The following is a 21,973-nucleotide window of genomic DNA, read 5'->3' on the forward strand; positions in this document are numbered from 1 at the left end:
GAGAAGTGCAAAATTAACACTTTGTGACGCATACTCTGTATCTCCCATGTGTGTCTTTCTGGAATACGTAAAACAACATTAGAAGCAGAGTATACACACACTTCATTTTAAATAATAAATCTCAACCAAATAAGTTATCTTAGGCTACCACAGTTAGAAGAGAGAGTGTTACAATGACCCATTGTTAACTTGTCTTTTAAGGGACAATTTTGTATTTCTCCTGGAATCCCCATAATTACTAAATATCTCTGGCTGTTCTTGTCTACAAAAGAGATAAATAAAACAAAGTTAGTATTAAAATCAGGCAAAACATTTTCATTTCTTTACTTTCAATCCATATCATCAACCCACTTCAGAAACACAAAACAACAAAACACACACAAAAAAAACCCTCAATCATTCCTTGGTGACATTTGTTTCTAATGCAGGAAAAATCCCTAGCAACGGTTATCTACAATTGTTTGTATTGTTCTAAGGCTCATTGCCTCATTGCAGTCAGGGTCAATTAACTAAGACCATTTGTCTTGACACAATGGATATCTCTCACCTACTGAATAATACCTACATGTGACCTTAGTTTTCCTTTTAGGATTTCTGAATCTAAGCCATTACATGGACACAACAAATTTCTTTTATGCACCTCTATTCCCAGGCTGCACTTTATGAATGGAATAAAAACAAAAGTTTCTTCAGACTGTTTGAAAAACTGATCTTTTTTCTATTACAGGGTTTTTTACCTAAATTCAATCACGCACCATACACAAACACAAAAGTAAAAATACATTTAAGTTACTCATCTTTAAACGTGAAGAGTTAAACACTTAATACAGATTATCAGTTACATTTGCTATTTTTATAAGATTTTTTTATTTTACTTTATTCCTATTTAGATTTTCCTGCTTTGCGCACTCTTCTCTTCGCTTTGCTACTTTTCGCTATGCACGCTATCCTGTCACATGTTCCCATACAGTTGCCACAGTTTTAAACAGTCAGCTTAATTCTCAGTTTTTACAAATATTTTTTTATCATTAACCTCACTCAGAACCTCTTGATAAATATTATCAACCATTTATTGAAAAGGGTTTCACACATACATTGGTCATCTTTACCCACTGATCACAGTATACCCTCGTATACTTACCTTTACTGTATGCCATTACATACATAACTTTACTGTATACTCAACTTTACTGTATGCCACTGCATACTTACCTTACAATCTCTACTCACAAACACAGACCCTATCGGTCCTACTTTAACCTACTTATCGACCATCTCTAGTACTTGTTTAGAAACCATGTGGAAACAGACTTTTCTAATGCTTCACTGCACACAACTGCCGCTAAAGATTTTTATTGGCCGTGGACGAAATTACACAAGCTGCGTCCACTCACTTCGTCTCAATTGTGTACAACTAAACAATACATGCGATTGTCAGCGTACCCAGCGAGGTCCCTAACACAGGAACTGGGAGAACAAAAGTATCAACTTCGAAATATCCTGTCTTTCCAGCACACCTGCTGAGTGTTTTACAACTGGTAGCACTAAATATTTTCTAATAAAAGCCTTGCCAGTGTATTTCCTCCCACAACTCCAAAGTCACAATCACGGCTACACGCTTAACCATGCGGTCCGATCACACTGCTTAGAAATACTAACTATATATCTAATATATAAATGCTTAGTGGCGTCTGTCTGTCTGTGTGTGTGTGGAAAAAAAAAAAAGTTGCAGCGCCACCTGCTGGGCAGAGTTATACACTGACCTACTAAATTCTTAGTGTGTGGGGGAAAAAAATTCAAAAAGGGCTGAAATTTGGTAGGGCTCAAACTCATTTTCGTGAGGTAATTTTACCTCATGAACACACATATGTAGAGGCGTGCGTTAGTGTGTGTGTGTGTGTTTGTGTGTGTGTGGAAAAAACTATTTTCACAGAAAGGGCTCATCCAATTGACCTGAAATTTGGTATACTGACATTATTTGACAAAAAAATTAGAATAGTCAAGTCAGTTAACTTCCATCATCCCCCCTTCCCCCCGTGGGAGGGGTAGTAAAGGCTAAATTTACGAGTTGAGGGGTCAAACTCATTTTCGAGAGGTAATTTTACCTCATGAACACACATTAAAAAGGGCGCTTGCGTCGGGAAGTAACGATCTTCCCCTGAGGAGGCCTGGGCTAGGCCCAAATGCATGACAAGAACCTTTTTAAGACCTTAAGTATCTTGATTTGACTAGAATGCATGAGTATCATGCACGGGTTAACTTGTATATATATATAAATATATAATATCTATATATATAACTATCTATATATATATAATAGCTAACTATATATAAAAAAACTTTGCAACTACTATTGGGAGTGCAACGAAAAACCCTTGTTTCCAGTACACCTTCTTTGTATACCAATCCTCGGTTGTCCTACCTGTCTCGTCAAACAGCAACCAACATTCCCTGTCTCTTTCAACAGTAAATAACCTACTTATCTTTTATCTTCACAATCATTCAATTCAAAATTTCACATACAACTTTGTTTTCTGCGCAGAAAAATACTTTCCCAAATGGTTGTAATAACTTCTCAGAGGTTTTAACAATTCATTTCACTATAAAATACAACAGGACTATCTATCAACACAACTGTTTGAACATGCGGCAACTAAGGAACACATATGCATATGCTAAGCAAACAAAACACGTTTAAATCACAAAATGACATGAAAAAGAAACAGTTTTTCTAAACTGTCCCTAAGTTCTCACTAGCGCCTCATAGATTACACAAAGTGGATATTCGGTTTAGCAACACTAGATGATATAAAGGCATAGAGATAATTGCGTTCTCACCTGTATATGACGTCCTGCCCTTTGTTGGTAAAACGAAATCCGTAGGTTTTGCGAATCCTTGAGCACTGTAGCGCCTTCACGAGCCCCCAAATTATTAAAGTAATTTTATCACTGACAAATGTATCCCTGACCACACAAAATGTGACACAGTTCCTCAACTACATACAGACTGATGAAGAAAAGGTGTACAACTTGTACTTTAAATGAACAGTTTAAAAAAATATTAGGAGATAAATATTTTGCATATAACCAACTCTATCTCTGGGATTATTACTGTAATAATCCATATTGTTTTGCTATATTTCTTGTATATATCTGTGGATCAGTAACTCTGAAACCAGATCCCAGGGAGCCCCAAACATGACCAGAATAATGGCTATTATTACAGAAATACTGGTGACTTGGTTACATTGACTACACCTAGATATTTGTGACTGACTTTGATTATATCCCCACTCACACTAACAATCTCTAGTTTTAGGAGCAACATTTTACTTTAGGGCATGCTACAAAAATCTCTGTCCAAGTTATGAGTCTAAAGACTACAAATTCATTACAGAGCTCATCATATAAGCCACATGCCAAGATCACAATGTAAAGATCAGTGGGCGCAAATGTGCTGACCCGTGAGGTCCACCCTTCCCCCTCATTGAATGCTCAGTTGCAATGGATAGCTATGAGCAGCTGGCGGGTAATCCTATGCGATCATGTGATCTCACTGTTGTGAATAGCAACTGTAGGGCCTAGCTCACTAGGAGTTTTCTGATTGGCAACCTGAACTTTATAATGCAGGAAGCTCCATACTGTTGTTCCTGTGGTTGCAATAAAACTGAGCTTATGAAACACCTGGAACGATTGCTCTGATTCTGGTTCTGAACTTAGCTTTGGCTTCTGCTTACGCTCTAGATCACTGCCTGTCCTGATCACTGAATGGGACAGTGACTACTCTGTGGATCACTGCTTGCTCTGATCCATGCATTGGACTCTTCTTTCGTGATTGCACCTGTTCTGACACCTACATTGGACAGTGACTAGTTTCTGGATAACTGCCTGCCCTGACCACTGCATTGGACTGCTCTATGGATCACTGCTTACCTTGACATATGCGTTGGCAGTACCTCAATTTCACCAAACCCTAGCAACAGTCCTCGATCAAGTGGCGGCAGTGAATACCCATACTACACATCGACATCAATGTCAGCCGTGGCACACTAAAGTAACAAAATCTTCAAAAACTTTCCCGTAAAACAGAACATCATTGGCGTGAATCTCGTATCTCTAATGATTTCTCCACATATACTTCTATCTACCACTCCTATTGAAATGCTATGGACACTGCAAAACCATTATACTTCCAATCTCTCGTATATGCTCAGGCTTCTAACCCCAAATGCCGGTTTAACACATTTAAATCTTTTCTCAACCCTCCCACTCCGAAGCCTTTGACTACTATCAGTGCCCCGAATCTCGCTTATAATTTTTTTGCAACAGATATTGACAAAAAAAGGTAATAAAGTATTACATCACATTTAACACAACAGGAATTATATACTGTCTGACATGGGATTTAAAACACAGGAAGAGGGCACTGATAGTGAAGTATGAATATAAACACCAGATATAATACAATAAAGTGCTGCGTACATTATAAACATATATGTATAGGCTTATCTGTGAGATATTTTGCAAAAAAAGTTACTGGCATTTTTGTGCAGACATTTCAAACTAGTTCATGCCATGCTGTTCTGTAAACAAACACAGCCCCCAAAATGGCCACACACATCCTTAAACTCTTAAACCAATCTCATTATATTAAACAGGTTAAAAATCGTTTCAATGGGTAATCATTTGGCTTCTCCAAAAAGGCTCAGTTTGCTTTGGCTCCGTTCCCTGTTTCAATCTCCTGAGCCCACATTGGAAATGATGTCATCCAGTGGTATCAAAGCTTTTCTGCCCACACCAATGCATACAGACACATAAGGCACCATAATGGAAGCTACCCTACGCGTTTCATTACAGGAACTTAATAATAGGTGTGGCAATATTACAGTTTATATAGTGATCTTAATAATCACAAATCAAAAATACCCACCCTGTGTGCATACATCAGTCGTTGCTAGGTGACTAAACAAAACTACCCCCCAAGCACAAAATAGGTTATAGCTGTTGTAATAGACAGTATTGCATTGCAAGCACCATCTTTATAATAGGCATAATAAAAGTATATAAAACAGGAGTTATGCTCCATAGTTACACAAGGTGATTTGTCACCTCTATATAATATAAGAAGTTTTTAAACATGATATACTAATAATGTAATGAGAATACCGACTAGATGGTCCTGTTTAGTGTCATTTAAAAACATGATTTTACTTAGTTTTGACACCTGCTAGAACTGTAATACATGGCATGTGAGAAGACAAAGAAAGATATTTAAGATGGAGGACAGACCATGTGTGTGTGTGTGTGTGTGTGTGAGAAGGCAAAGAAAGATCAGCAAGATGGAGTACAGGCCGCGAGTGTGTGTGTGTGTGCAGGGCTGGCAAGAGGAATTCAGGGCCCCGGTACAACAAATTCATGGGCCCCCCCCCCCCTTATAGTTGAGTAAGCAAAAAAAAAATTGCGCCGCCGTAATTATTCATGTGTATAATAGCACAATTGGGGGCGTGGCAATGCGCCGTTGGGGCGTGACTAGCACAATAAAATCAATAGGTCCTGAATTCCGCGGAGCGTGACATTTGTCCAAGCATTCCTGACTTACAGGACATCTAGCACCTTTGTGTAGTATAGGAAGAATGCAGTGTGCACACAAAGAGTTCAGTCTTGGCCTGCGCCCACTGGGCTCACCAAACATTGGCATTGTCCCTACTAGAATCACAACATTTCACACACTATGCTGCTCTGTCCTACCTGTTCTTCTCACTTTTACCACATGTGGCTGCAGATTTCTTTAGTTGCGGCTTGTCTGGATCATGGAATGTTGGAGGACCTATTTGGAAAAAAAATGGCTACATTTAGAAAATTACAGCCAGCCCCACTGTTAAATCAATAACATCCATTATTAATAATTAGGCCTTCCTCCAGCCCCAACATTAAAATAGTATTCCCATTACCCCGCAAACAAAATAGCAGCCATTAATTAGCCACCATCTAACTCACACACACTACATTTTCAAAAGCTCTGTGCCATCACACACACATTACTGTGCCCCGTTATCATCACCACGCTATGCCCCCTTATGATCACACTGCGCCCTCCATGCTGCCTTTGCCCCTTTCTTTAACCCCCTGTGCCATGCTGCTTGTCCTTTACTTTAACCCCCTGTGCCATGCTGCTTGTCCCTCCTTTCTTTAACCCCTTTGTGTCATGCTGCTATTGTCCCTCTTTTTTTAACCCGTGTCATACTGCTATTGTCCCTCCTATCTTTAACCCCTTTGTGTCATGCTGCTATTGTCCCTCTTTTTTTAACCCCTCTGTGTCATACTGCTATTGTTCCTCCTTTCTTTAACCCCTTTGTGTCATGCTGCTATTGTCCCTCTTTTTTTAACCCCTCTGTGTCATACTGCTATTGTCCCTCCTTTCTTTAACCCCTTTGTGTCATGCTGCTATTGTCCCTCTTTTTTTAACCCCTGTGTCATACTGCTATTGTCCCTCCTTTCTTTAACTCCTTTGTGTCATGCTGCTATTGTCCCTCTTTTTTTAACCCCTGTGTCATACTGCTATTGTCCCTCCTTTCTTTAACCCCTTTGTGTCATGCTGCTATTGTCCCTCTTTTTTTTAACCCGGGTCATACTGCTATTGTCCCTCCTTTCTTTAACCCCTTTGTGTCATGCTGCTATTGTCTCTCTTTTTTTAACCCGTGTCATACTGCTATTGTCTCTCCTTTCTTTAACCCCTTTGTGTCATGCTGCTATTGTCCCTCTTTTTTTAACCCCTGTGTCATACTGCTATTGTCCCTCCTTTCTTTAACCCCTTTGTGTCATGCTGCCCCCCCCCCATTTTTTAACCCCCCCGTTTTTTAACCCCCCCTTTTTCCTCCCTTCACTTACCTTTACTTCTCTCTTCCTTCTTGTCTTCTCTGCTGCTCTGTGTTCCATTGCTCCAGACTGACTGAATGCTGGGCGTGACATGATGAAAAAAAATTAGTTTTGAAAAAAAAATGAATAAATAAATTAAAAAAAATCGTCGGCGCGAGGGCCCGGGCCCCCTGACATGCCCAGGCCCGGGTAATTAGTACCCGCCCCCCCCCCCCTCTCGGCGGCCCTGTGTGTGTGTGTGTGTAAGAAGAAAAAGTGGCAATAGCTATGTTATAGTGTTATAGGATTTAGCAATGTTTGACTAAGAGTCTGTTCTAGGTATATTATTTGGCACATTATAGTGTGATTAATGTACAATATAATTTAGATTATTGCAGTCTTAGGCAGTTTATTTAATCGACAGTGAGCCATGTTATATTAGATAGAAAGTTTAGTTAAACACCGGATAGATACAGTACAGTGTTAGGCAGGCATTGTATAGATATATTGCAGGTTCAACAGTAAATACATTGCACATATATATTATATATTATATAAGATAATATGACGATGTGCAGGGAATATAAAATGTAGGCTAGAGCAGTGTTACGTAGTTTATATAGTATAGGATTTTTTTAAAGCCCCCCAAAGCCTGCGCTTTCCTGACCCCCTATAGAGATGCATTGCGCAGCTCATAGATATGAAATGACAGGAAACCGGTTCATCATGTACTGCGAATGCGCCGATCGGCGATCAATGAGATTTAATACACAGCGGCCATTGCAGGACATCTCTCAGGGATTCCTTAGGGCCATTCACGCCCCCACCCCACGGTGACATAATAGCGGGGGGCATGTCCCGGAGCAAGCGCTCCTTCACATCATCCAGCCACAGGTAGGCACAATCATACACATTTTGACTTAACCAAATAATCAACAATCAAATATGGAAGTACAATGTATTATGCCCAGCCCCTACATGACTTCAACACCAATGCCCAGCACCAGTACCACTACATCGTGGAGTATATTTATTAAACTGCGGTTTGAAAAAGTGGAGATGTGGCCTATAGCAACCAATCAGATTCCAGCTGTCAATTTGTAGAATGTACTAAATAAATGCTAACTAGAATCTGATTGGTTGCTATAGGCAACATCTCCACTTTTCAAACCCGCAGTTTAGTAAATTTTCCCCCAAGACTCCATCCCAAATGGATAACAGTTGCATTACTAATAACTGTGAACCTCTTATTTGGTTTTATTTCTTGCAATGCACATTTTTTATATAATGCATAGTTTCTAGTTTAATAAAGTAGTATTTTTTTTTCCTTTAAAAAGAGTATTTGTTTTACCAACCTTCATATACTGTTCACGCAGAACTTCAATTATTGCATCACAGGTATGATCAAACCCAGAGCTTGAGGTGAAATTGCTGCGCTGTATTTGAGATCAGCCAGTGTCCATCCTGTGGCCAAAAATCTCAGGGTAGCAACCAGTCTCTGCTCTTCAGATATGGGTCTCCTTAAATGGGTGTTCTCCTTCTGGATTAGGGGAATTACAAGTTGCAACAGTTCCTGGAATGTGGGTTCATTCATTTGCAGGCAATTCATGAAGCCTTCACGATTGTTGTTCCGTATCTCCTGCAGCAGGGGCATATGGCTGTAGCAAAAGAACAGTAGATTGCTGATCTTCAACAGTATCCATAATATTAAAATAAATCATTGCTGTGCAGTTGCGAACAAAGGTACACGACACACAATGATGTGTCATAAAATTAATAAGGAGGACGTGTTTCCTTTCCTTTTAAGAGTTTTTGGGATATTCTTACCGGAGATGTTCTGCCCTTTAAATTTCTTGGCGAAAACTTGCTACCCAGACGGTAGGTCTTTTGTTAATCATTTAAAACGTGTTTATTAGTTCTGCCATGGCACAACTGGAGGTGCCTGTAGGGGGCAGAGTAGTGGGAGGGATTCTGTAGAGAGAGAAAGATGGGATATGCAGAGAATTCCGATACAGACAATATACTTTTATTGCTAATATAGCAGCAAATGATTATAGCTCTTTGCGGTTTTAATGTTATAGCTTTTTTGCTTTATCTGTTTATAGCTCTAATGGTATGTATATTGCGTGCATGGTTGTGATGCAGCTTGGAGTTTATAGCTTAGTGTTTATAGCTCTTTGATTATAGCTCAGATTATTTATACTGTGATTATAGTTCTGTGATTATAGCTCTGTGGTTAATAGCTCAGTGGATTTTTGCTCAAATGGATATAGCTCAGTGATTAGGAGTTTTATGCTTTTAGTTTGTTAGTAGTGTACACCTGGGGGTAAATGTATCAAGCTGAGAGTTTTCCGGCGGGTTTGAAAAACCAATCAGATTCTAGCTATCATTTATTTAGTACATTCTACAAAATGATAGCTAGAATCTGTAGGCAACATCTCCACTTTTCAAACCCGCCGGAAAACTCTCAGCTTGATACATTTATCCCTGGTGTAAATAAAGATGTGTTATGTGTCTCTGGGATAGTATAGTGTGGGGTGGGTTGGTTGTTTATAACTCAATGTATGTTGTGGTGGTAATGAGTTGTGTTAGGTTGTAATGGTGTATTAGAGTAGATCAGTTTTGAAGTGTGCATGGTTGTGTTTGGTAACAAAGGATAAGAATGAGGCTCTTAGTTTTGGTATGATAAGAGCAGTTTTGAATTCCTATATACACCACTTTATGCGGGGGAGAGGTGGACTAGGGGACCTCTTCTTTGGTGGTCAGTAGTGAAGTGGCCGAGTGGCTTCCTGTAGCAGCACTTGGAACGCAAGTATGCGTTTCAAATGCTGAACTTCCGGGTTCTTAGTGGAATGCACAGACGCCGATGTGTTCCACTGTTGGGTTAGCCTCGGTTCTTACTCTTTCTTTTAAGTTTGAGTTTTTCTTTGGTGGAGAGGGGTATCCGGGCTTCTGTAGTGGTGTGCAGGTCCTTGTGGTGGATCTTGTATAAGTGTTAACCAATGCATTTCGTCCGAGTACTTTGTCATGGATATATCTCTACAGAACCCCTCCCACTTCTCTCCCCCTACAGGCACCCCAAGATGCGCCACAGCAGAACCAACACAAAAGACCAAACTTCCAGGAAACGTAACGCCTGGAACACCCGTTAAGGCAGCAACTTCTTCCATAACACACCTACATACGGCAAGTGCAAACGTCCAAGGTAAACCCCCTAAAAAGGGTCTCTACAACTTCCATTGTACGCATGAATCAACTAACCGTCAAATCTTTGTAGATAATACATCTGTCTGAAAATTCCCCAATGTGTACCTAGCCTAAGTAAAAGTGATTAAGTAATGGATCCACATTATCGCTGGCACCCATCTGACTACATTTTAAGCAACTCCCAGAAAGCATTTATGCAAATGTAAATATTTCATTAACAGAGACAACTAGATAATTGACTTTTACAAAGACACTGCAATATAATTATACAACGGTCCCCTATGAATATATGTTTATTAATCTTTTGTATCTAGGTAGCGAGTATACACACCATTGTTATGCTACTGCTCAATGTACGTCTATTTTGTGGTTTTATTCAGGAGAAACGGAAGTTTGGAAATGTCCTTTCTGATACTCAAGTTTATTAGGAGAAGAGAGCAAAGTTATGACCTATATAGCACTCCAGGTATGAGTTAATAATGGATTAATACTTAGAATTTTATTGGTATGCATTAAAAATAGTATACAAAGGTATACAACCAATATTAAAAAAGCAAACTATTAAAAAATAGTGTTGAAAAGATAGAGTAAGAATATAAAAACCCTGTGGTGGAGCCAATCTTGTATATTAAATCTTTCAATTGGAGAATCTGCCAAGTATGAATCCCCTATTCATATATACAAAGGATTAGTTGGTTGTTATATGATACAACAATATTAATAGAGTTTGAAATATCCTATAGTGTGGTAGCAATGTTTCATTTTCCAAAACAACTTAGCACTCCTGTCGTATCTATATGGGCTCTAGGTGGCAGCAGTACATTGTCTGTTACTCCACAAAGTTCAGCTCTTGGGCTAAAGGAGAGTGTCTCTTAACAATAAGATGTATCTTAAGATATAGCAAGTGCTTTTAATATTCAAATATTCCTGTGCAAAAGGATCATCTATAGTGTAGCTTTTATTATTCAAAACATGTAGTAATCTCATATTCCCATATATTTGCTTATTTGTATATTTCACTTCATGTGCATCAGAAATAAAGAGAGTGTCTATGATTTATTGTTCTCAGGTTTTCATTGCTCATTAGTATCAATATGTGCTGATTATTTACATAGCCTTAGGCAACGAGTATTCAGAGGCCAATCGTTCACACAACCTCTCTATTAGATAACCTTAGGCTACATGGGTTGTATCTTCATATAGTTCATTATGGTAATAGGTATTCGGAGGCCACTCATTCACACAGCCTTTCTATTGGGTAACATTAAGCTACATGCATTATGCCTTCATATAGTTCACTGTGGTAACGTGTATTCAGAAGTCATTCATTCACACAGTCTTTCTATTAGATAGCGCTGAACTGCACGAATTGTGCCTTATGTTGTTTACTAGTACGGTATTCTGAAAAATGAAAGTCTTTTAGTACTAATATGAGCTATGAGAAGAGAGATTCTCCCTATCAGTAGATTGTTTGTTCCAGCGGCAGAACGCCGCGATTGGCTCCACCCACTTCCGGGTTTGACGTCACCTGGCGTGACGTCGGCCCGACGTACGTAGTCAATTCCATGACTAAGCTCTAAGCTCTCTTCGCTTAAAAAGACTGTGTGAATGAATGACTTCTGAATACACGTTACCACAGTGAACTATATGAAGGCATAATGCATGTAGCTTAATGTTACCCAATAGAAAGGCTTTGTGAATAAGTGGCCTCCGAATACCTATTACCATAATGAACTATATGAAGATACAACCCATGTAGCCTAAGGTTATCTAATAGAGAGGTTGTGTGAACGATTGGCCTCTGAATACTCGTTGCCTAACGCTATGTAAATAATCAGCACATTTTAATACTAATGAGCAATGAAAACCTGAGAACAATAAATCATAGACACTCTCTTTATTTCTGATGCACATGAAGTGAAATATACAAATAAGCAAATATATGGGAATATGAGATTACTACATGTTTTGAATAATAAAAGCTACACTATAGGGTTAATTATTAGAATTACTTACTTAAAAAAAATACCGAAGGGCAACAACAATATGAACAAATGTGTAAATGCACTTATCAAATTCTGGCCAGTAACGCTGCTGTCAAGGCTGTGTAGCCTTAAATAGTGAACGAAAATAAATAGCAATAGACAGCGCAGAGACTAGTCAGATCAACATGATGCTAAAAAGTAAACATTTTATTAATAATTAATAATTACATCCATATAATAATGCAATAACTTTGCTTTTTTAACTTTGATCTAATGTTTACTGTTTTGACAGCTGCCGGAGCTCCGGCATCTGTATGACAGGCAGTGTAACAGTGATGTGTTTATAGAACACGCTGCTAGCAGCGTGTTGTATCTGGCGTATTTGAAAGCAAACTCTCCTGAGTTTGCTTAATCGCAGCTTCATATATTTGAAACTTGTATATCTATATACAGTGACAGTCGAGAGTTTGATCTCTATCGATTTTAAAAATAGCGATTTTGACAGAAGCACAACGCTGGCGATTTTACATGGAATCTCAGCTTCATACATCTGCGAGTTTCAACTCTCCCGAGAAAATCGCTGGATTTGCAAAATCGCACCTTGATACATTTACCCATAGATGTTGAATCACTATATAGCATTATTCCACATGACAATGGACTCAGAGTCATAAGAGTCATAAGGAAAGTTTTGGAGTCTGATTCCTTTTATTGAAGTACATAATTCTTGTTTGGATGGCTTGGAAGTTTTTGGTTTTGAGACCATTAAACCTACCCTACGAGGGGGTGATAGGTTTAAAAGGCTAAATAGACAAGAGACATACTGGATACACTTACTCAATACTATGAGTCCTATGGGACTGAATGAGAATCTCGAACTCAATTAACTAATTAAATGAATTCACAGTAAATACCTACCAACATAGTTAGATCTGTGTTTTTCGGGAGAAATAAATATTCTGGAAAAAAATGACAGGAGTTTTTTGTCTGAATCTGCGACTTTTAAAGAATTTCCGATATGACAGTTATGACATCATGAGTTTTGAGTGGGTTATAAATATGACTAATATTCTCTAGAGACTTATATATACAACATGTGTTAAGTAGAGATAGATAAGTCTACAAAACCTTATGATCTATAAGTAAGCTCCTAAAAATTCTTCTTTTTTCAATAAGAGTTAGTTTTGTCTTCTATTTATCATTCTAATTCTGGTGGCTCAATGAGTAAATATCTACACAAGAAAAGCCGCTACTGAAAAGTGATAAGGTTGTGGGTTCTTATCATTTCCCTAACTGCTGGTTAAGGGCTTAGGGGCACATTTAACAAATGACGGTATTGCACTATCGTGCACTTACCGTGAAAATAGGTGAAGGAAGTCTGCAATTGATATTTATGACAGCTCCGTTCGACTGTTCAATCTTCAAAACCACTAATTTTCGCTGCAGTTCGTTTTTTCTAACAGTCACCATTCAACAGAATGGTGACTGCTCCTGGCCGCAATCTAACAAGTCCCGAAAAAACATTTTTTTCGGGAACTTGTCATGTTAATGTACCTGGCGTACATGAGGAAATCTAATGCTGTCAGCTCTGCTCCGGAGAGCAGAGCTGGACAGCGCATGTGTGGAGGGATCACATGATCCCTCCCTGTCACTCACAGCTCTCGTTGCAGAGACAGAGAGGGGATCTGGGTACTGGACATGCGCACTTGAAGAGTGAGGAGAAGACCTGAAGACAGCGCTTCCGAAGACGAGGGGTAAGTATGTTTTTTTTTATCACTGAAACAGCAGTTTTTCGGAACTGCTGTTTCTCTGCAGGGCTGTACATAAATGTGAGAAGTAGTTCAATCCTTATCATTGCGATAAGGATTGAAAACTACTTTTCACTTTATGTGAATAATGATAAATGTGCCCCTTAGATATTTTGATTTTTATGATAAGATGACATATGTTTAAATGTATATGTAAGAGCTTATAGATATGTATGTTCTGCACAATAGTTTAATACATTAACTGTTAGATGTCAGGAATGTGAATGTCGGTCTTTGATGACTTATATATAGATAATACTCAAATGTGAGATATAGCAGATTTTATAAACCAAAATGGGTAATAATAGTTTTCAAGAAGACTATTTAGTCTATATATGGGAGAGTTTTTTCATAGATTCTCTATCCCGTGGGGCAGCACAGTGGCTCAGTGGTTAGCACTTCTGCCTCACAGCACTGGGGTCATGAGTTCAATTCCCGACCATGGCCTTATCTGTGTTGAGTTTGTATGTTCTCCCCGTGTTTGCGTGGGTTTCCTCCAGGTGCTCCGGTTTCCTCCCACACTCCAAAAACATACTAGTAGGTTAATTGGACACATTGTAGAACTCAAGTGATCTTTTCTGAGTGTTGCCAAATGACACAGATTAACAGCCCATGTTTCAATTGTGATTAACCTAATTTATTGGATTTAGTACAAGACTGTCATCTGGACTCTTTGCAACAAAACCCTAATGGGATATTAAACATTTGGGCTATATTTATTGATTATACAGATATCTATTATCATATATTATTACAGGCATTGGATTCAGAAAGAAAGTATTTTTATTGCATTATTATATGGATGTAATTTTTTGATCACTATTGATGTGATATTAAAGTCACATTATTAATTATTAATAAAATGTTTACTTTTTAGAATTGTGTTGATCTGACTATTCTCTGCGCTGTCTATTGCTATTTATTCAAGTTTGTCCACTGGCTTTCTACTCAGTACATAAATATCCAGGTTGTTGTGCCCGATATAAGTGCAATAATGCGGAACCTATGAAATATCTACCGTAACTTTTGCTATGATTCTGGTTCTGACCTTAGCTTTGAACTCTACCCTGACCTCTGAATTGGACAGACACTACTCTGGACTCTAATTACATTCTAGTTAGCTGCCTGTCCTGACATCTGCATCGGACTCTGACTATTCTCTGGTTCTTTGCCTGCCTTGACCCTGACTATTCCCAGGCAGATGCCTACTCTAATATAGTGTTTAAAAACAGTCTATTCCCAGATTCTGTCTGTCCAGACTATAGGACAGACAAAGGACCATTTCATCTTTTCTAGCCATTGTGAGTCTATATGTTTCTTGTTCTCTTTATAGTATCATTGATTGGTTTCCCCAATATTTCTAGGGCCAGAGTCAGCTCCTTTATTACTGTGTCCTTAAGGCCTGCGGGCAACCAAGTACTGGTGAGTACCTTTAGCCTTAAGAAACAGGGGACTACTATAGGTAAAGATCACACATAGGGCTAGATTTACTAAGCTGCGGGTTTGAAAAAGTGGGGATGTTGCCTATAGCAACCAATCAGATTCTAGCTTTCATTTATTTAGTACCTTCTACAAAATGATATCAGGAATCTGATTGGTTGCTATAGGCAACATCCCCACTTTTTCAAACCCGAAGCTTAGTAAATCTAGCCCATAGACTGATTCTAGGGGGCGTATTCAATTGTTAGCGGTAACGCTGATAAACGAGCGCTCAAAAAATATTACCGTTTATAGGGTAATATTGCGCGCGAAAAGCGTTAATACGGTAGTTTACTGGCAAAATTTCGCTGCGAGCTGAAATTCCGCGAGTAATTACCGTATTAACGCTAAGATTTTTTGAGCGCTCGTTTGTTAGCGTTAACGCTAACAATTGAATACGCCCCTTGGAGTTAATTCCAGCAATTTGGCTTCTGATGTCACACACACATCGAGCTGGATTTGGCAGGCATTCAGAGCGACATAACATTGTAACTTATAAAACTCCAGGATTTATTATTATTATTATTATTATTATTATTATTATTTAATATCATATTTTATTTATAAGGCACCACAAAAGGTCTGCAGCACCAAACATGACATATACAGACAACAATTATCCACAACACATAACATAATACCTAATACATGAAAAACAAAATACAAAGTCCATAAATACTGAATAAATGTAAAATACACAGATAACATGGTAATGCAGATCAAATTATTTACAAGACAGTGAGTGATAGTGATTGCAATGTCTAATGAGTAGTAGGCCTGAGTTAAAAAAAACAGGGCTAGGGAAGAAGACCAAGACGTACAGAGGGCGATGGAATAGTAGAAGGAGAACACGGCTTGCATAAAGAAATTACACTTAAGGGCATGCTTGCAGCCTTGGAGAGTAGAGGCTAGGCTAACTTAATAGGGCATGGGAGATCATTTCATAGCTGAGGAGCAGCCCAGTCAAAGGTAGAAGATGTAATCAATGAAGTAGTATGGAAGCAGTCATTGATAGAGTGGTGGGGGGTGGCAAAGAGTGTGGGTAAAGATGAAGCTGGAGATGTAGGGGTGGATTGGTTGCATGCTTTGTAGGTGAGGATGATGAGAGGAAGCGGAGGAGCTGAGAAGGGATGGGATCAAGGAGTGAAGAAAGAGAAGGTGGGTGGGCTGTTTAATGGGGTGACATTGGGGAACAGGGGATGGAGATAGTGTCCCCAGAGGAGGGCGGACAAAGTGGGTAGAGAGGGGGGGAGAGGGTGGGGCAAGAAGGGACTGATGGGGAAATATGTCATGATGTATTGATTTATTTTTGGAGGTGAAGTGGGGCAAGGAGGGGAATTGGAGTAGGTGTGGGGGGAGGAGGGAGTAAGCACACTCTACTAAACTTTAGCAGGTTAGTGCATTTCGTAAACATTTTATATACATTTAAGAGTAGAATGTATCTTTAATATTTGCTTTATATTCTCTACATTGATGCTATAGAGAATGTATATGTAAATAACAAATAGATTTTTTTCAAAAGTCAAAGTTGCAATCCCTGTTAAAGTCTTGATTTGCCCTGGAATAGTTTGCCTTAATATGGAAAAGCCAATGTTTGGAGATATGAGTTCATACAGTACTTCGTTAAGTTATACATTCAAACGATGCTTTCAATTCTCGATTCTGAGAGAAAACTCTTTTATAATTTCATGCCCACAATTGTCAGATTTTCCACAGGTAAAATTCACACCACTTTCCTCCTGTCCCTCATCTACAGATTACAAATACCATGCAAAGAATTGCGATGCATGGGATAGCGGTGAATGCTCCGATGCCTTCATAGACTCCGGATTTCAATATATTCTCCTGACAGTTGCCTGACATGTAGATGTTTAGTTCAGTTCCTGGACAACTGTAAGTAAAAATAAGACCAAATATTGCTTTTTTGAAAAAAACAAGGGCATAGCTAGGAATTTTATATATTATCATCATCATCATCATCACTTATTTATGAGACGTCACAGACTCCGCTGCTTCTGGTTAATACGTTTTGATCCCCACAAATGCCCACTTTTGGGTGAACCTCCGACCACTTTCACATAAGTTAAGCCTGTTTTGAGGTCTGTTATTTGGGACTGTCCCATTAAAATTACAGATGGGAGGTATGGTTAAAGTATACTTCTCACTATTCACAACTGTCTATTAAACAGACAACACAGAACTAAACATATGTAACATGTGCTGAATATTACATGTTTATAGTTTTTTACATGTCAGCATGTATGCAGTAATGAGAGTGTGAAAAGCCGGTGTACTGACAGGGCTATGCCCACTGTGCTCCTGAGAATCCTTTTGTGACATCATCAGTATAGCAGCTTTTAGTACATTGGCTTTTAATGCATGTCTGTCAACAGTCCTAATTTTCCAAAGACAGTTTAATTTCTGGTTGTCAAACATGACGTCACTTTCCAAATAATGGGGTGTGGTGTAGCTCCAAATGAGTGTTTTTTTGATGGAGCAGGACATGTTTTGGGTGAATTGCGTGTTTGGCCTGATGGATGTGTCCTGATTTTCTAATGTTTATTGGCAAATATGAGAATGATGAGATCTGTGTCACATTTTTCTTCAGAATTCTATTTGGAATACTAACTATACATTGCAATTGACCTTTCACTTAGGTTGTACTATGTACTATGAACAATGCAAAACTCAAAACATGCAAACAAATAAAAAAATGTATTTCTACCTTTAGGTGCTTTTCAGCCATGCTTTTATTTAACCAGAGAGTTGTTTAATATTTTTGGTGTCCTGGGAGACAACACAAAGCTACTCTCTTGGTGCAAACTCATACGTTGAAGCCATGGAAAGGATTTCACAGCTTCCACCATTCCAATTTATAGCATTAGGTCGTGTGATGCTATAGTTAGACTCACAGGTCAGTACTTCAGCACCTGTCCTTGGAGTGTAATAATCTTGAAAGCCAAATGAAATTTTCTGCTGGCAGACTTCTGTAGATGGAAAATAGACATTTCCAGAAATTTAATTTATCATTTAATGATACGAGATATTAAAATTAACTTAAAATCCTAAAAATCCGATGAGCCCAAATCATTAGCAAGATAGTCAAATATACGGCACTCCATATATTCATATTATAAATATGTGCCTAGGTAATATTGTCTCTTTGTTTTATTTATTTGGAATCAGTAAAACTCATGTACAAACACCAAGAATGCTAGATGGCACATTCTCTTTAGCTGTGTATGTCTGCCCACCACTTTTCTTGGTGCATACCAACTTGTAAGTTCTTGGGACTATCTGTGGAAAATCAATGTGCTCCTAGTTTTGTAGGTTTGGAAATCCACTTGAAAAGCCGCACGGTGAAAAGAGTCAAACATCTATTCAAAGTCCAACCTACTAACCGTTTGGGATTATTTTTCATTAAATTTTATTTTTGCTCATAAAATTGTGTTACCTTTATCCCTATTTGTATTGCAAGTTAATCATGAGTGGGTGGTGTCAGAACTGATTTTATTAATTGACACTATTTTTATTTGAAAGTTTGTATTGCATTGGTAGAAGTACACTTAGATATGCTCCATCTTGCAGAAGTGCAATTGCACAGTGCAAAATGTCTCTTTAAAATTATAGTAGGAGGCCCGATCTCTGAGATGTCAGATGTGACAGAAACATGTTGTTGTGCTGGGGAATAAAAAGCTAGGTACCCCTCCAACAAACCTAAATATGTCCTCTCTGCCCTATTTATCTCACTTAAATAATCATGTCCTTCAAAACAAAATCTTGTTTTTGCAAGTATGTGCAAAAGTACTATCAACCTTTCACCTAATCTATATCTGGAAAGCCCAAAACTAATCCCTTTTGCACCATTGAGATTCAGCCAACTTGATCTGATAATCCATGCACTTCCCGGTAAAACTGGATGCATTTTCTGAAGAGTAAGCACATTACAACATAAAGGAGCAATTGCCCGTTGGGTTTTCAACTCTTGTTCTGTACTTTCACTCTGCACTTTTGTAAATGAAGTTAACTGTGTCTGAAGCTCCACTGTATTACTTACAAGAGCAGTCTTGTCTCAAGTTATCATATTTACCTAGACTACAGACAGCACAATCAGTTCATCAGTGATAATGCTACATTCCATGCAATATTGTTGACAGTATAATAAGTGACAGGTCATTAAGTCTACGAGGAAGAAGCACAATTTTAGTTACAATATCCCTCTAAAGTTGATAGAAAGTAGGGTTAGAGAATACAATTATATGTTTAATAATAATAATAATAATGTATTTGAATTCATTGTTTATTTAATTATATTTAAATCAGTGTTTTAAAAAGGAATAAATATTTCCTCAAGCTTCCCTTTGTATTCAAGCAATGGTTACCATCTGTTTCTTTATACTGTACAATGATAGTTGTATAGCGTTAAAATGTATTCAAGTGAATTATGGCAACATATCAGTTTATTTTTTTGTAAAAGTCATATTGTTGTCCTACGCCTGTGCTTATTATTAGCACAGTATTAGCAGTGAAATACTGTTTAGTGTATACAATTGTATAGGTTTTTCACTTACTAAAATGGGGTTTTCCAGTAATTGTGGTAGTTGATGTTGCTATGCAGATGGTGGAATAGACTGAGAAAAAGTGATAACATTTGTGTCACCTTTTGTAAATTTGCAAATATGTGTGCGGTTGTGTAGGATTTTTCATGACCCTCTGTTGTTTTCACTGTTGGTGCTATTGCTACTGCATATGTCTAGATTTTTGGTTCTGTGATATATAGAATGTTCTGAGCATGTACTTAGTGTTTTGTCTGCTTCTTCTGAGCCTTCGGGTGTAGTGACAAATAATGTTGATAAGTCAGGAATTGTATAAACACCTGTAGCTATTGTTGTTGTTTCTATTGCTCCAGATCCCACTATGTATTTCTGTGAATTCACTTGGTGTTGTGGCAATTTGACTGGATACTTATAGATTTGTAGACACTTCTGTAGAAGTCAATGTCGCTCTTCCAATTTCTCCAGTACCTTCTGAAGTTGTGTTAAAATCTATAGATGTTTTTTTTGCAGTGTAAGTATCTAAAGATGGCTGAAGTGTTGTATATACATTTGTAGAAATAGCTAAGGCTGTATCTAATTCTCTTCTGTTGACAAAAATTCAGTTACTGATTGTTTTGTTCCAATGTATCTAGAGCCTTCTGGTCTTCTCAAAGTTTCAGTTAGTGTTACCTGTTTTGTCTTAAAGTCTCCATGGCCTTCTGTTGTTGGGTATAGTACAGTTACTATTTTTTGTGTTTCAATTGAACCAGAACGAAATGGCGTTGTCTTTAATTAGTTACTGTGTTGGGTGTTGACTCCATTTCTCCAGAGCTATCACTATCTGTGATGTAGTCTCTAAATTTCCTGAACCTTCTGCTGTTTTCAATATTTAGTTACTCTTTGTTGTATTGTCCTAAGGCAGTGATGGCTAACCTGTGACACTCCAGGTGTTGTGAAACTACAAGCCCCAGCATGCTTTGCCAGTAGATAGCTAGCTGATAGCTGGCAAAGCATGCTGGGGCTTGTAGTTTTACAACACCTGGAGTGTCACAGGTTAGCCATCACTGTCCTAAGGTATCCACAGCTTCTGGTGTAATGAAAATGTCAGTAACTTTCTGTGGTGTTGTTTCAATATCTCCATAATCTTCTGTTGTAGTGTAATTTTCAGTTACTGTGTGGAGTGTTGTTTTCATGTGTCCAGCAATTTACGGCATTGCCAAAACTTCAGTTACTCGTTGTGTTATTGTGTCCAAATCTTCAGAGCCATCTGGTGTTGTCATAATCTCAGTAATTATTTGCGATATTGTCCTAATGTTTTCAGAGCTTTCTGGTGTAGTACACATGTCAGTAACTTTCTATGGTGTCAATTTCTTCAGATTTTTCTAGTATTGTGAAAATTTCAGCAACTATTTGTGGTTTTATCTCAATATCTTGAGAACCTTCTGGTGTTCTGTATCCTACAGTTATTATTTGTTGCATTGTTTCCATTGTTTCCATGTCTGCAGTACTTTCTGATATTGTAAAAAATTCAGTTACTCTGTGTTGTTGTTTCCATGTCACCAGAGCCATTTTGCCATAATATCAAATACTGACTTGTCAGTATTCCTGTATTAATGTAGGGTGTGGACACCAAATCTTGTCATAATCTCAGTAATTATTTGTGCTGTTGTCCTAACATTTCCAGAGCTTTCTGGTTTAGCAAAAATGTAAGTAACTGCCTGTGGCGTTGTTTCTCTATCTCCAGAACCTTCCGTTGTGTATTTTTCAGTTATTCTGTAGAGTGTTGTCTCAATTTCTCCTGATCAATCTGGTATTGTTAATTCTTCAGTAATTTCCTGTGGTGTTGTCTCAAAACTTCCGGAACCTTCTTCAAATGTGAATTTTTCAGTAAATGTCTGTGGTGCTGTCTGAATTTATCCTGATCCTTCTGGTGTTGTGAATACTACAGTTATTACTTGTTGCATTATTGTATGTCTCCAGAACATTCCAGCATTGTCAAAAATTCAGTTAAAATTTGTGTTATTGTTTCCATGTTTCCAGAGCCTTATGTTCTTAACATTTATTTTGTATTTATATAGTATGTGGTCTCCAAACCTCCATTGCC

Source organism: Mixophyes fleayi, chromosome 4 (assembly GCF_038048845.1).
Source record: "Mixophyes fleayi isolate aMixFle1 chromosome 4, aMixFle1.hap1, whole genome shotgun sequence".
Taxonomy (NCBI): Eukaryota; Metazoa; Chordata; class Amphibia; order Anura; family Limnodynastidae; genus Mixophyes; species Mixophyes fleayi.